The sequence below is a fragment of the Quercus robur genome, chromosome 9, assembly GCF_932294415.1.
Source record: "Quercus robur chromosome 9, dhQueRobu3.1, whole genome shotgun sequence".
Lineage (NCBI taxonomy): Eukaryota > Viridiplantae > Streptophyta > Magnoliopsida > Fagales > Fagaceae > Quercus > Quercus robur.
Window position 1 is genome coordinate 50,228,791 of NC_065542.1, and position 18,382 is coordinate 50,247,172.

Genomic DNA, 18,382 nt, shown 5'->3' on the forward strand with positions numbered 1-18,382 from the left:
AAATTCACCTCCAATATTGAGTAAAGTTGTATTCTTAGATTACAATAAATTTTATAGCTAAACTTTGTCATTATTTTTATATTCTTTACACGCATGTCAAATTTGTGTCAATCAAATGTTATTTATTATTCAATCCATAAACTTATTGTTTAAGCATAATTTTAGATTATAAAAACTTGAAATTTTAAATATTTGATTAATGATATAGTTATTGTTTTTGATTTTTAAAAAATTTTGCAATAGTGAAAAAATAATAAGAAAATATTATCCAATGATGAATTTTTCAAAATCCACATCCATTGATCTTCTTTATCCTTATTTTATTAATCTCTTTTACAATGATTCTAAAAGGGAAAGATGATACTAGTTAATCAACTTGATCTTCTTATAACATTATCAATTTTAAATAGAATTTATCAATTTTAATTTTTAACAATTTCTTTCTACAAAAACAACGTAATAAGTATTGCGAGCAATTATATAAGCGATGGATGCATTTTGAAAAAAAAAAAAAAATCTTTTTATATAATCTATAATTGTTATATTACATTACATCTTTGAAGTTAGAACATTATTACGCTAATGACCATTGTTATCTTTATGTTGTATTATTTTATTTTATTTTTTTAATTTTTTAATGAATTTATTTATTTATTTATGATATTTCCATTTAAATTATGAATTATCTATTATATTTTTATATATTAATAATAAAAAATTAATCAGAAGACACACATATATAATATTTATCTATTACTTATATATGGAATGTTTATAATTCTAATTTAATATATGATATTTTCTCACCTAAACAAAATATTTACATCAAATAAATTTTTACATCTTTGCAAAAAAAAAAAAAAAAGAGAGTAAGTTTTTATATGTCATAAAACACACAAGCCAATTTAATAAAAATAAAAATATAATTAAATTACGTATGATATATATAGTGATATACGTTAAATACAATTTTATTTAATGAATTATGTATGACATAAGATTAATTAGAACAAATAAAAAATGCATTAGTCATCTATATAAATGCATTACATCTTTGAAGGAAAAGTCTAGGAAGGACCGTAATCGAAATTTATGTTATAATTTTTTATACCAAAAATGCAAGAAGAGAGAGGATTTTTGAAAAGTCTAGCCCCCCCACCCCCCCCGGGGCATAAAGAATTTATAACTGGATATTGTACAGTAGAATATTAATTCCTGAATATTGTCAAATAATTTAAGAGAAAATTTGATTGATTCTCATTTTTTAGATTGTTATGTGGGAGCATATCATGATACTTTAAATTACATAAAATAATAATATGTTAACATGTTAGCCATCAATTTTCAAGATGATGTGTAATTCAGTCCAAAAAAAAAAAAAAGATGATGTGTAATTTTTTAATAATAAAAAATTGTCATGTCACATGATAAAATGTCATGTCATTGCTCCATTAACTACATAAATAAGGAAAGTAATGGAAGATGATGAACCCCACTCATTATTTAAATTCCAGTGATTAATAGCATTTTACTTAAAACTTCAAAGACCAAAAATGCTCACTATGCAAGCTTTAAGCATCAACAATATATTTTTGGCTTTAGTTTATATATATTTATTTAATATATAATTTAATTTTTATACATATCGTATTTTTGTAATTTTATTATTTATACAAATAATATAATCATATTTCAAAACACTTATTTTCTTGCTCTCTTTTCTAGAACTTGCATGACTTGCCCTCACTTTTCTCTTTCACACATCTCATTATTATTGATTTGTTGAAACCATCTTATTAGAGATGACAAAATACCCCTAACTTGCTTTGACCCAATCTACCCTGCTCCCGCCTTGAAGAAAGGACAGGACGAGGACATGACTAGAAACGCCTCATCAGTGATGGAGCTAGGATTTTTGTTTAGAGGGGGAAAGATTAGAAAGAAAATTAATAATATTAATCAACATTTATAAAAAAAAAAATTATATTATAATGTAATAGTCATACAAAATGTAAAGTAATTATAAACTATAATTCATATTTCATATCTAGGTTAATTTACTTAGTTGCCCTCAATGCTTTTTTCATGTTATTATTATTTCTTAAAATAAGCATAATAATCATTTCAAGAGATTAACATAGATACATAAATTTTAAACAAGTAATTTAATTATTCAGAAGAAAAATATAAAAGTGTTAAAGTATAACAATATACTTAGAAAGTTGTGTATTGCCCCATAGCCATATTGCTATTAAAATAGCTAAAATTCAAATTTATTTTTATATTTTTAAAATTTAAATCTATAGCAAAAAAAATCAATTTTTTTTTTTTTTTTTTTGCTAAACAAAAAAAAAAAAAAAAAAAAAATCATATTTTAAAAGAGTGAAATATGAAGAGATTGATGAGAAAAATAGATTAGTGAAGGAAGAGAGGCGTTAGAGATTTATTGTTGCGATTAGGTGCTATTGTTAGTAAAGTAGGTCAGTAGAGTGACTCGATTGATTAAAAGAAATTTCCTCTCAAGGCACTACCCTTGCTTTGTGTACAAAATTCCTATCTAGCAAAAGCGAAAAACCTCTTAACCTAATTTGAATGGAGGCTTTATATGGTTATTTTAAATTTAAAATGCAAAAAGTCTTGCATCTCAACTAGTACTTCCTATTTTTGTTTAAATAGAAATATTTATAAATCAAATTCCATTCTCAATTGTTTAATTGAATTATCCAAAAATGAAAAAAGTTGGAAAATAGGACCCACTATGTTGAGTATACTTTTTTGGGATAAAAATAGCATATTTTATTTAATTGAAAAATATCTGTTACATGCTAAGTAACATAAAAATAGCATATAGTAATCTTAGAGTGCGTTTGGGAAGCGCGTTTTGCGCTTCCCAGACGCACGTTTACGTTTCACCATTTTTTTTTTTTTTTTCTTTTGGTCAAGCAGTAACTTTTTGACTTTTCTGGTGTGAACAGTGCTTTTATGTACTGTTCATGGGTCCCACAAAATACACTTTTCAACAACTTTTTCATTAAAAATGGGTCCCACGATACTATTCACACATTTAAAAATTATTTTGCTACAGTGTTTTTCAGTTTTCAGTTTCAGTTTTCAGTTTTCAGCTGTATCCAAACGGACCCTTAGCCTTGTGGCAACCAACTAGCCAATCACATACTAAAGTTTAATAGAACTTAGATATTACGCTCATAAAGGCTTGTTTGGTATTCTATCTCAAATTCACATTTTTACATTTTAAACAACATTACACACATTTTTACACATTTTTTCATTCACACGTATTTCAAAAAACTACAAAAAAATATTACTCAAACTACTCTACCAAACACCCCCAAAACAAACTAGATCCTAGCTAAAAAAAATCTCAGCCATAGATGATAGATGACTTGGGTTAGAAGCATGCGAAACAGCAATAGATGACTTTGGTTATTAGAACCATGCATGCGGAACACCTTTGAAGGGCAAAATATGTTAGATATAGTGTGTTACACACGCTGTGTGCAATAATCAGTGCCCCAGGCTAATACATGAGATTTAGAGCACATCTGGATCTGGCAAGCTAGCAGGGTTTCCTATCACTTTACGTTCAGAGCTTTGGAAAGACTTAGGGATGCCAGCTTGATTGTGCCCCTGTTTCACGGCTTTGAGAATCACAATCCACATGGAGAATATTGATTGGTGGGTCACAGAAGACACCAACGTTGAGTCGCGGAGAGTTGAAAAAAGTGAGCTAATTGCTAGTTGTTTTCCATTTTTTTTTTTTTTTGGGGGGGGGGGCTCTTGGACTGATGAGTGATGACCACCAAGCAATCTCGAATTTGGAACATGGATTTGATCTGTTTCGTTCTGTTAGCAAAAACTCGTTAAATGGTAAGATCCCATGACATGCGGGGATGACTTCGACTGATCCCATGACATGCGGAGATGACTACTTGAAGCCGTGATTTCATGACATTTCGAGACCACTCCACATGTCATGGGATCTACTTACATTATTCACGCTTGCACTGTGATATTACGTGAACAAGACTTCCATTCCAGCCTATAAAAGCTCCTACTCCTACATTCACCACCATGCTTATCGAAGGGTTATAAACAAAATCCAGTTGAGCATTATCGATCATTATGGGTTTATCAATTTCTTTGTTCATGTTCATACGCTTACTTCTTATATTTTTGCTGCTTTCTCTTATATCTGCTGGCTCTGATTCTTCTGTGAAGCCATTGTGCCATGATGATGAGAGCATTGCCTTGTTGCAATTCAAAGAAAGCTTTATCGTGAATCAATCCGCATCTTTTGCTCCTCTTGCTTCTCCAAAAGTTTCGTCGTGGATGACACATAGTACCGAATGCTGCACATGGGATGGTGTTCAATGCGATGAAAAAACAGGTCATGTGATTGGCCTTGACCTGAGTAGTAGTTTTCTTTATGGTTGTATCAACTCCAGTAGCAGCCTCTTCCAGCTTGTTCACCTAAAAACACTTAATCTTGCCAACAACAACTTCAATCACTCTGAAATTCCCGTTGGAGTAAGGTGGCTTTCAAAGCTTACTTACCTCAACCTCTCTTATTCTAAATTTTCAGGTCAAGTCCCATCAGAAATTTTACATCTCTCTAAGTTGGTTTCCCTTGATCTCCACTCAAATCCATTGATGATCCACAAGCCTGGTCTCAAAAGTATAGTTGAGATGTTAACAAACTTGGAAGAACTAGATCTAAGTATGGTTGACATATCGTCCCCTGTACCAAGTATCTTGGCAAACTTATCTTCTTTAACAACTATTTGTCTTAGTGACTGTGGTTTGCATGGTGAGTTTCCTACGCAAATTTTTCACCTACCAAATCTCAAGTCTCTATGTGTGCACTTCAATCCAAGTGTCAATGGACGTGTACCAGATTTTAATAGAAGTAGCCCCTTCGAAGTTCTTTCACTTGCGGGCACAAGTTTCTTTGGCGAGCTACCAGATTCAATCGGTAACCTCAAATCCTTATATTTCTTGAATGTTGAAGGATGAAATTTCTTTGGACCAATACCAGCCTCATTTGGTAACCTTACGGAGCTCATGTATCTAGACCTTTCATGTATTTATCTTGGAATTTGTGGTTTTCATGGTGAGTTTCCAGTAGGAATTTTTTTCCTATCAAATCTCAAGTTTCTCAATGTGGGCTTCAACCCAAATCACAGTGGACGTGTACCAGATTTTAATAGAAGTAGCCCCCTTGAAGCTTTGAGACTTTCAGGCACAAGTTTCTTTGGCAAGTTACCAGGATCAATCGGTAACCTCAAATCCTTATATTTCTTGGATGCTGAAAGATGCAATTTCTCTGGACCGATACCATTGTCATTTGCTAACCTTATGGAGCTCTTGTATCTAAACCTCTCGAATAACAATTTCAGCCGTGGGTCTTTCTCTTGGATTGGTAAGCAAACCAAACTCATTTCTTTGGATATATATGCGACCAATTTACAAGGTGACATCCCATTTTCTCTTGGAAACCCGACTCAATTTACAATGTTAAATCTTGGTTGGAATGAATTAACCGGTCCTATCCCATCTTGGCTAGCAAACCTCACCCAACTAAACAATTTGTGGCTTACATATAATAATTTCTATGGTCCAATTCCAACTTCTATTTCCTGCCTTTCGAATCCTCAAGTTTTGGATTTGTTTTCAAATAACTTAAGTGGCATAGTGGAATTTGATTTGTTTCGAAAGCTCAATAATCTCGTCCACCTTGATCTATCTCTTAACAATCTTTCATTGGTTATTGATCACAATACCAATGCTACCTACCAAAACTTTAAGGTATTAGGACTAGATTCTTGTCACTTAAGTGACTTCCCTGGGTTCCTTCGAAACCAAGATCAATTGGAAGTTTTGGAACTTTCTCAAAACAAAATCCATGGCCAAATACCAAAATGGATCTCAAACTTGAGTAAAGACACTCGTGATTTTATGCTTGGCTGAAAACTTCCTCACAGGTTTTGATCAAACTTCGAATGCTCTCCCTTGGACCAATCTACAATTTTTGTCCCTTTCAGGTAACAAGCTTCAAGGGTCACTCCCAATTCCACCACCATCCATCATCAGTTATTATATCAATAACAACATGTTGGGTGGAGAAATCACTCATGTGATTTGTAACCTAAGTTCTCTTTCTTATCTTGATTTTTCATACAACAACTTGAGTGGTTTTCTTCCTCAATGTTTAGGAAACTTGAGTAACCTTTCAATTCTTAGTCTAGAGTACAACAACTTTCATGGCAGCATTCCTCAAATATTCATGCAAGGATGCAAACTGAAAATGATTCATTTGAATCAAAATCATTTTCAAGGTGCTTTACCAAGGTCATTGGTTCATTGTACCATGCTGAAAATTCTTGATATTGGCAACAATCATGTAAGTGATAATTTTCCCTCTTGGTTGGGCATTCTTCCAGAGCTGAGGGTTCTCATTTTGCAATCAAATAGATTCCATGGTGTTATTGGAAAACTTGAAACAAATTCTAGATTCCCAAAATTACAAGTCATTGATCTCTCTAATAATTATATTACTGGTAAGTTGCCATCTGAATATTTCCAAATTTGGAAAGCCATGCAAAGTTTTGAGGTAGGTGGCTTAATGTATATGCAAGAAAGTGAAAAGATCATTGGCTGGTTAGACATATACAACTACGTACCGAATGCAATTGACAAACAAAGGGATAGAGACAAATTATTGCAAAATCTTAGATTTCTTTGTAGTGATTGATCTATCAAGTAACATGTTTGAAGGAGAAATTCCAAAAATTGTGGGGAATCTAAAAGCACTTCGTATGCTCAATCTTTCCAATAATGTTCTTACCGGTTCTATCTTGGCGTCCTTGGTAAACCTAACAAACCTAGAATCATTGGACCTTTCTCAGAATATGCTAGCACGAGAGATTCCTCCGCAACTAGCAGAGCTCACCTTCCTTGAATTCTTGAATGTGTCTCACAATAATCTTACAGGACCTATACCATATGGGGAACAATTTTCCACATTTCAAAATGGTTCATTTGATGGAAATGCAGGATTGTGTGGAAGGCCATTGTCAAAACAATGTACCATATCTGAGGACTCACCACCTTCACCATCAAGTTTTACAGAAAATCAAGGCTCCATTTGAGTTTGATTGGAAAGTAGTTGTGATGGGGTACGGATGTGGATTTATAGTTGATACTTTTGTTGGACAAATTATAATCAAAAGGAAGAGTGATTGATTTATGAAGTGTTTTGCGATTCACCATCCAACAGAAAGAAGGTTGAAATGGAGGAGACATCAAAAATAAATTTAGTCAGATACGAATTTTCCTTTATTTATAAATAAAGTCATGCATATGTTGCTATTATTACTAGTTTTTCCTTCTTCCTCTTTTTTTTTTTTTTTTTTTTTTTACCTAGAGTTTGGGAGGGGCAATGGATAAATTATTGTACCGGATAATATTGATTGTCTACTTCAACTTCAGTGTAATATGTTTGTGTGTTGCTTTTCTTATTTCACCTTTTCCTTTTGGAGGCCTTAGTTTTGCCATAAATGATAAAATGGTGTTGTGTAAGGTATTTTAGATTTTAAAAGAGTACAGAGAAAATGCATAGTCTTGAATTATTAAGAATATGTGTTTAACATAGAATGGTTTTAGATTAGTTGAAGATGAACTAAGCCTATTAAGGGAGAAAGTATACCATGTTTCGGTAATACCAACTCAGCATTTATTTTGGTATTTCCTATCCAATAAATGAGTGACACCTGTTTCAAAAAACCATATCAGACTACTTCAATAAATGATTAATTTATCTTCCTGATAGTATAGAAGATTATATATGATTAATTTATTGAAGTAGTCTGATATGGTTTTTTGAAACAGATGTCACTCATTTATTGGGTAGGAAATACCAAAACAGATGCTAAGTTGGTATTACCAAAATATGATATAATTTCTCCTATTAAGGGCTCGTTCGGTACGTATATTTAAACAATAGTTTTTAGTTTTTTTAGAAATATGTGTGGGTGAAAAAATGTATAGAAATACGTGTAATGTTGTTTAAAAACTTAAAATATGTGTTTAAACACATGTACCAAACGGACCTAAGTCCAATATGAGTTAATTGGGTGGATTGTGTGCCATGTTAATTATTAAAATCAGGGTATTGGCTTTGTTATGTAGGGTATTGGAACTAATTCCAAAACTTTCTTGAGCAATTCCCAAGAATTTTGTGTGTGAGGAAAAAAAAAGGGTGCAGTTTTTCAAAATGGAAGGGCATCAAAATCGAAAGCCAACATGAATAAACTAAAACATAGCTTTCTCACATATAGGTTAAAAAGTTTAGTTCTCAATCTTGTTTTCAGAACAAACTGACAATTTTTGTTACGACAACAGTGATTGTTGCTACATATTGGAGTTGTTAAGACTATATAAAGGTTGTGTACAAAAACGAGGACGAGTAAGAAATGAAGACTTGACGATTGAACACAAAAAGGGAGATGAAGACGGAAGAGTGAAGACTCACCATGAGCCTCTATTGAATGTACAGAGTGAATTAAAGGAGAAGCCATAATTAAATTTTGTTCGGCAAGACATTTCCCTAAACAGGCCATAAGAGTTTGGAAGGGTCTATGGATAAAACTATAGACAAAACTTAGATAAAGTACTTAGGTGTTGTTTTTTAGGTTTTTTTTTTTTTTAAATCCATTTATGTGGCCTTTTTTTTATGGATGGAAGTGTATTTTTAGTTAAGTACAGCTACATGACTGAATCTTAAAATGAGTAACTTAAGAAATAACACCTAAGAATTGTACTTAAATCTTGTATTAAAATTATTGTTGTTGATTATATCCATTGCCTAGACCAAATCTCTCTCTCTCTCTCTCTCTCTCTCTCTCTCTCTCTCTCTCTCTCTCTCTCTCTCTATATATATATATATATTGTAAAAAATTAGAAAAAATCTAATTAGATTCTAAATTATAGTCTAATTTTGCACCACGTATCGGCAAGTGAATTATTGGGTGCAAAAATCAAAGAGTCCAAATCCAATTAGATTCTAAATTTATATATATATATATATATATATGTGTGTGTGTGTGTGTGTGTGTGTGTGTGTGTGTGTGTGTGTGTATATTTATAATGAGAAACTATTACATATTTTAGAAATTCATGACTTAAAAAATATGTAAGTTGTAACTCTTACACCAAGTATAATTTGAACTCATATATGTGTGTAATTGTGATTGTTTTTAAATGTATACATGCATATACTACAAGAATTTTGGTCTTTTGCTACCAATGTTTTAGCGACGACCAAAAAGTCATCACTATTAGGCATACATTAGCGACGATAATAAATGGTCATCGCTAATAAATGTATTGTAGCGACAACACTAAGTTAGTCGCTAATAAGTTGTCACTAACGCCATGGAGGGAAGTTTATTTACTTTTGGAAAATGGAGGGAAACTTTTAGCAATGACAATAAATTTTGTTGCGACGACATTTACGTCGCTAAAATAAGGTTTATTTTAACGACGAATTCTATCGTCGCTAATAATTATCTTTAGTGACGACCATATGTTTCGTCACAGATATGTGGCCAAAAATATATAGTTAGTATATTATATATATGCTTTATTTATCAGCGATGACACATTAGTGGTCGTTATTAGAAGGCTATTTGCGATGACAAAACACGTCGTCGCAAATATATCTAACTAAATATAATGGAGGGTAAAATTTTCACTCTCAAAAAGTGGTGGGAATTAATGGAGGGAAGCAGATTATATATTAGCAACGAATTAGGTCGTCTCTATATGGGATATTTAATGAAGACAAAGATTGTCGTCACAAATATGTGGCTAAAACAATTTTGATATAATATGAATTTTTTTTTTATCAAATCCTCCAAATGCCTCTTAAAATATTTAAAATGAAATAAATTCCTTTAAAATATTTGAAAAGATTAAAATACCGTTAACCTTGTCAAAATGACCAAAATACTCCCAAACTTATATAATGACCAAAATAAACTTGAAGCCTCCAAAGTAACTTAAAACTTTCAAATCCGTTAAAAAAGAATGAGACAACGGAGGGCTTGTTGCTTCAAAATACTCTCAAATCATAATGTTACCCATTTGAAACTTGAAATCGATAAAATAATAAAAATTGAGAAAGTTCTGATTCCACTCAAAATACTGACTAATTCTCATAGTTATCAAAATGTGAATAGTATTATGAATCTATTTTTATTTTTATTTTTCTGTATTATGTGTCATAAGAAAGGAATTAGTCAATATTTACCAAATTAATAAATTTATTATAAATATATGAAAGGTATATTCATTATAAATTCATAATATATTCAACTAATAACCAATTATGTAATAATATTTACCAAAAGTAAGTAAATAAATCAAATTAAAATATATTTATAATATACATATTCAAATTAATTAAAATAAAAAGTGATAATACATGATATATGAGCGAAAATAATAAATTTTTTTTATCATTTTGCCTAATCAACTTTATCTAAGTTAATGTTAACATGATGTTCATCATATTTCAAAATTATTTCTTTATTAACAATTTCTAACAACTACTCCAATACCTAATAATCCACTGAAAACCTTCCCACTGAACCAAATTTCACAAAGTCTAGTGCTCTTGAGACCATCTATTAAGTTTGACCAGGTTTGAACAACTTTGACTGTGCCTTTCTCTAATTTTAAGGGCCTGTTTGGTGAGTTAGTTTGAATAATGTTGTTTGAGTATTTTTGATATACGTGTGGATAAAAAAGTGTGTGGAAATGTGTGTTATGTTGTTTAAAATATGTAGTTTTGTGTTTGAGTAGGGCCACCAAACGGGCCCTAACAGTTTGATTGTAACCACAATTTACTAGAATTAACATTTCATTACACTATTCAAATCTCACGGTTAGATTTCAAATCAAAGTATGGCGTGAGATGGACAAATGTTGTGTATCTGTATGGCTATGTTCTCTCAGTTTGACCATCTAATTGGTCTCAAATTTCCCAATTACCAATATGTCACCATACTTTTCAATCCCAATAATCAAGATTTGAATATGAATTTCACCAAGTCCAGTGGTCACAGGACTATCTATTAACTTTAATCGGGTTTAATCAACTTTAAGTAAACTTTGACTGCGATTTTCTCTAAATCCAACCGTTTAATTATGACCATAATTTACTAGAATTAATCTTTCATTACACTCTTTGAATCAAACGGTTAGATTTCAAATCTAAGGATGACGCGTGATGGACGTGTGTTGTATACCTTTATGGCAATAATTTCTCAATTTGACCATCCAATTGTTCTCAAAATTCACCAACACCAATATGTCACCATACTTTTCAATCCCAATGATCAAGAGTCGAAAATGAATTTCACAAAGTCTAGTGGTCTCAGAATCATCTATTAAGTTTGACCGGGTTTGACCAATTTTAACTAAACTTTGATCGTGACATTCGCTAAATCCAACCATTTGATTGTGACCATAATTTACAAGAATTATCCTTTCATTACACTCTTCGAATCCAACAATTAGAATTCGAATATAAGGATGGCGCGTGATGGACATATGTCATGTACCTTTATGGCTATGTTTACTCAATTTGATCATCCAATTGTTCTCAAATTTCACCAACACCAATATATCACCACACTTTTCAATCCCAATGATCAAGATTCGAATATGAATTTTACAAAGTCTAGTGGTCTCAGAACCGTCTATTAAGTTTGACCAGGTTTGACCAACTTTAACTAAACTTTGACCGCGCCTTTCTCTAAATCCAACAATTTGATTGTGACCATAATTTACTAGAATTAACTTTTAATTACACTCTTTGAATCCAACGGTTAGATTGCAAATCTAAGGATGGCGCGAGATAGACATGTGTTGTGTACCTATATGGCAATGTTCTCTTAATCTGACAATCCAGTTGTTCTCAAATATCACCAACACCAATATGTCACCATATTTTTCAATCCTAATGATTAAGATTCGAATATGAATTTCACAAAGTCTAGTGGTCTCGGGACCATCTATTAAGTTTGATCGGGTTTGACCAACTTTAACTAAATTTTGACCGCGCCTTTCTCTAAATCCAACCATTTGATTGTGACCATAATTTACTAAAATTATCCTTTAATTGCACTCTTTGAATCCAATGTTTAGAATTCAAACATAACGATGGCGCGTGATGGACATATGTTTTGTACCTTTATGACTATATTTACTTAATCTGGTCATCCAATTGTTCTCAAATTTCACAAACACCAATATGTCACCATACATTTCAATCCCAACGATCAAGATTTGAATATGAATTTCACAAAGTATAGTGGTCTCGGGACCATCTATTAAGTTTGACCGGGTTTGACCAATTTTAACTAAACTTTGACCACGACATTCTCTAAATCCAACCATTTGATTGTGACCATAATTTACAAGAATTATCCTTTCGTTGCACTCTTCAAATCCAATGGTTAGATTTCAAATCTAAGGATGGTGCAAGATGGACATGTGTTGTGTACCTATACGACAATGTTCTCTCAATCTGACCATCCAAGTGTTCTTAAATATCACCAATACCAATATGTCACCATACTTTTCAATCCCAATGATCAAGATTCGAATATAAATTTCACAAAGTCTAGTGGTCTCGGGACCATCTATTAAGTTTGACAGGGTTTAACCAACTTTAACTAAACTTTGACCGTGACTTTCTTTAAATCCAACCGTTTGGTTATGACCAAAATTTACTAGAATTATCCTTTTATTACATTCTTCAAATCCAACGGTCAGAATTCAAATATAAGGATGGCGCGAGATGGACATATGTTATGTACCTTTATGGCTATGTTTACTCAATTTGATCATCCAATTGTTCTCAAATTTCACTAACACCAATATATCACCATACTTTTCAATTCCAATGATCAAGATTCAAATATGAATTTCACAAAGTCTAGTGGTCTCGCAACCATTTATTAAGTTTGACCGGGTTTGACCAACTTTAACTAAATTTTGACCGTGCATTTCTCTAAATGCAACAATTTGATTGTGACCACAATTTACTAAAATTAACCTTTCATTACACTCTTTGAATCCAACGGTTAGATTTCAAATCTAAGGACGGTGTGAGATGGACATGTGTTGTGTACATATATGGCAATGTTCTCTCAATCTGACCATCCAGTTGTTCTCAAATATCACCAACACCAATATGTCACCATACTGTTCAATCCCAATTATCAAGATTCGAATATGAATTTCACAAAGTCTAGTGGTCTTGGGACAATCTATTAAGTTTGACCGGGTTTGACAAACTTTAACTAAACTTTGACAGCGCCTTTCTCTAAATCCAACCATTTGATTGTGACCATAATTTACTAAAATTATCCTTTTGTTGCACTCTTCGAATCCAATGGTTAGAATTCAAATATAAAGATGGCGCATGATGGACATATGTTATGTACTTTTATGGCTATGTTTACTTAATCTGGTCATCCAATTGTTCTCAAATTTCATCAACACCAATATGTAACCATACTTTTCAATCCCAACGATCAAGATTCGAATATGAATTTCACAAAGTATAGTGGTCTCGGGACCATCCATTAAGTTTGATCGAGTTTGACCAATTTTAACTAAACTTCGACCACACCATTCTCTAAATCCAACCATTTGATTGTGACCATAATTTACTAGAATTATCCTTTCGTTGCACTCTTCAAATCCAATAGTTAGAATTCAAATATAAGGATGGCGCATGATGGACATATGTTATGTACCTTTATGGCTATGTTTACTCAATTTGATCATCCAATTGTTCTCAAATTTCACCAACACCAATATGTCATCATACTTTTCAATCACAATGATCAAGATTGGAATATGAATTTCACAAAGTCCAGTGGTTTCGGGACTATCAATTAAGTTTGACCGGGTTTGACCAACTTTAATTAAACTTTGACCGTGCCATTCTCTAAATCCAACCATTTGATTGTGACCATAATTCACTAGAATTATCCTTTCGTTGCACTCTTCGAATCCAACGGTTAGAATTCAAATATAAGGATGGCGCGTGATGAACATATGTTATGTACCTTTATGGCTATGTTTACTCAATTTGATCATTCAATTGTTCTCAAATTTCACCAACACCAATATGTCATCACACTTTTGAATTCCAATGATGAAGATTTGAATATGAATTTCACAAAATCTAGTGGTCTCGGGACTATCTATTAAGTTTGACTGGGTTTGACCAACTATAACTAAACTTTGACCGTGCCTTTCTCTAAATCCAACCATTTGATTGTGACCATAATTTTCTAGAATTATCCTTTTGTTGCACTCTTCGAATCCAACGGTTATAATTCAAATATTAGGATGATGCATGATGGACATATGTTATGTACCTTTATGGCTATGTTTACTTATTTTGATCATTCAATTGTTCTCAAATTTCACCAACATCAATATGTCACCATACTTTTTAATCCCAATGATCAAGATTCGAATATGAATTTCACAAAGTCTGGTGGTCTCGGGACTATCTATTAAGTTTGATAGAGTTTGACCAACTTTAACTAAACTTTGACCGTGCCTTTCTATAAATCCAACCATTTGATTGTGACCATAATTTACTAGAATTATCCTTTTGTTGCACTGTTCGAATCCAACGATTAGAATTCGAATATAAGGATGGTGCGTGATAGACATATGTTATGTACCTTTATGGTTATGTTTACTCAATCTGATCATTCAATTGTTCTCAAATTTTACCAACACCAATATGTCACCATACTTTTCAATCCCAATGATCAAGATTCGAATGTGAATTTCACAAAGCCTAGTTGTCTTGGGACCATCTATTAAGTTTGATCGGGTTTGACCAACTTTAACTAAAGTTTGACCGTGCCTTTCTCTAAATCAAACCATTTGATTGTGACCAAAATTTACTAAAGTTATCCTTTCGTTGCACTCTTCGAATCCAACGGTTAAAATTCGAATATAAGGATGGCGCGTGATGGACATATGTTATGTACCTTTATGGCTATGTTTACTTAATCTGGTTATCCAATTGTTCTCAAATTTCAACAACACCAATATGTCACTATACTTATCAATCCCATTGATTAAGATTTGAATATGAATTTCACAAAGTATAGTGGTCTCAGGACCATCTATTAAGTTTGACTGGATTTGACAAACTTTAACTAAACTTTGACCGCACCTTTCTCTAAATCCAACCATTTGATTGTGACCATAATTTACTAGAATTGTCCTTTTGTTGCACTTTTTGAATCCAACGATTTGAATTCGAATATAAGGATGGCGCGTGATGGACATATTTTATGTACCTTTATGGTTATGTTTACTCAATCTGATCATTCAATTGTTCTCAAATTTCACCAACACCAATATGTCACCATACTTTTCAATCCCAATGATCAAGATTCGAATATGAGTTTCACAAAACCTAGTTGTCTTGGGACCATCTATTAAGTTTGATCGAGTTTGACCAACTTTAACTAAACTTTGACTGTGCCTTTCTCTAAATCTAACCATTTGATTGTGACCATAATTTACTAAAATTATCCTTTCGTTGCACTCTTCGAATCCAACGGTTAAAATTCGAATATAAGGATGGCGCGTGATGGACATATGTTATGTACCTTTATGACTATGTTTACTCAATCTGGTTATCCAATTGTTCTCAAATTTCACCAACACCAATATGTCACCATACTTTTCAATCCCAACAATCAAGATTCTAATATGAATTTCACAAAGTATAGTGGTCTCGGGACCATCTATTAAGTTTGATCGGGTTTGACAAACTTTAACTAAACTTTGATTGCACTTTCTCTAAATCCAACCATTTGATTGTGACCATAATTTACTCAAATTATCATTTCCTTACACTCTTCAAATCCAACGGTTAGAATTCGAATAGAAGGATTGCGCGTGAGATTCGAATATGTATTTCATAAAGTCTAATGGTCTTGGGACCATCTATTTAGTTTTACTGGGTTTGACCTACTTTAACTAAACTTTGACTGCGCATTTCTCTAAATCCAACCATTTGATTGTTACCATAATTTACTAGAATTATCCTTTCGTTACACTCTTCGAATCCAAGGGTTAGAATTCAAATATAAGGATGGCGTGTGATGGACATATGTTATGAACCTTTATGGCTATGTTTACTCAATCTTATAATTCAATTGTTCTCAAATTTCACCAACACCAATATGTCGCCATACTTTTCAATCCCAATGATCAAGATTTGAATATGAATTTCACAAAGTTTGGTGGTCTCAGGACCATCTATTAAATTTGACCAACTTTAATTAAACTTTGACCGTGCCTTTCTCTAAATCCAACCATTTGATTGTGACCATAATTTACTAGAATTATCCTTTTGTTGCACTTTTCGAATCCAACGATTAGAATTCGAATATAAGATGGCGCGTGATGGACATATGTTATGTACCTTTATGGTTATGTTTACTCAATCTGATCATTCAATTGTTCTCAAATTTCACCAACACCAATATGTCACCATACTTTTCAATCCCAATAATCAAGATTCGAATATGAATTTCACAAAGCCTTGTTGTCTTGGGACCATCAATTAAGTTCGACCGGGTTTGACCAACTTTAACTAAACTTTGACCGTGCCTTTCTCTAAATCTAACCATTTGATTGTGACCATAATTTACTAAAATTATCCTTTCGTTGCACTTTTCGAATCCAATGGTTAAAATTCGAATATAAGGATGGCGCGTGATGGACATATGTTATGTACCTTTATGGCTATGTTTACTCAATCTGGTTATCCAATTGTTCTCAAATTTCACCAACACCAATATGTCACCATACTTATCAATCCCAATGATCAAGATTCGAATATGAATTTCACAAAGTATAGTGGTCTCAGGACCATCTATTAAGTTTGACTGGATTTGATAAACTTTAACTAAACTTTGACTGCGCCTTTTTCTAAACCCAACCATTTGATTGTGACCATAATTTACTCGAATTATCATTTCCTCACACTCTTCGAATCCAACGGTTAGAATTCGAATAGAAGGATGGCGCGTGATGGACGTATGTTATGTACCTTTATGGCTATGTTTACTCAATTTGATCATCCAATTGTTCTCAAATTTCACCAGCACCAATATGTCACCATACTTTTCAATTCCAATGATCATGATTCGAATATGAATTTCACAAAGTCTAGTGGTCTTGGGACCATCTATTAAGTTTGACTGGGTTTGACCTACTTTAACTAAACTTTGACTGCGCATTTCTCTAAATCCAACCATTTGATTGTTACCATAATTTACTAGAATTATCCTTTCGTTACACTCTTCGAATCCAACGGTTAGAATTCAAATATAAGGATGGCGTGTGATGGACATATGTTATGAACCTTTATGGCTATGTTTACTTAATCTGATCATTCAATTGTTCTCAAATTTCACCAACACCAATATGTCACCATATTTTTCAATCCCATTGATCAAGATTCGAATATGAATATCACAAAGTCTAGTGGTTTCGGGACTGTCTATTAAGTTTGATCGGATTTGACCAAATTGAACTAAATTTTGATTCCACCTTTCTCTAAATCCAACAATTTGATTGTGATCTTAATTCACTAGAATTATCCTTTTATTACACTCTTCTAATCCAATGATTAGAATTCAAATATAGCGATGGCGCATGATGGACATATGTTATGTACTTTTATGGCAATGTTCTCTCAATTTGACCATCCAATTGTTCTCAAATTTCGCCAATATTTTTACAACAAATCCTTTTGTTGCACTCTTCGAATCCAATGGTTAGAATTCGAATATAAGGATGGCGCGTGATGGACCTATGTTATGTACCTTTATGGCTTGTTTACTCAATCTGATCATTCAATTGTTCTCAAATTTCACCGACACCAATATGTCACCATACTTTTCAATCCCAATGATCAAGATTCGAATATGAATTTCACAAAGTATAGTGGTCTCAGGACCATCTATTAAGTTTGACTGGATTTGATAAACTTTAACTAAACTTTGACTGCGCCTTTTTCTAAACCCAACCATTTGATTGTGACCATAATTTACTCGAATTATCATTTCCTCACACTCTTCGAATCCAACGGTTAGAATTCGAATAGAAGGATGGCGCGTGATGGACGTATGTTATGTACCTTTATGGTTATGTTTACTCAATTTGATCATCCAATTGTTCTCAAATTTCACCAGCACCAATATGTCACCATACTTTTCAATTCCAATGATCATGATTC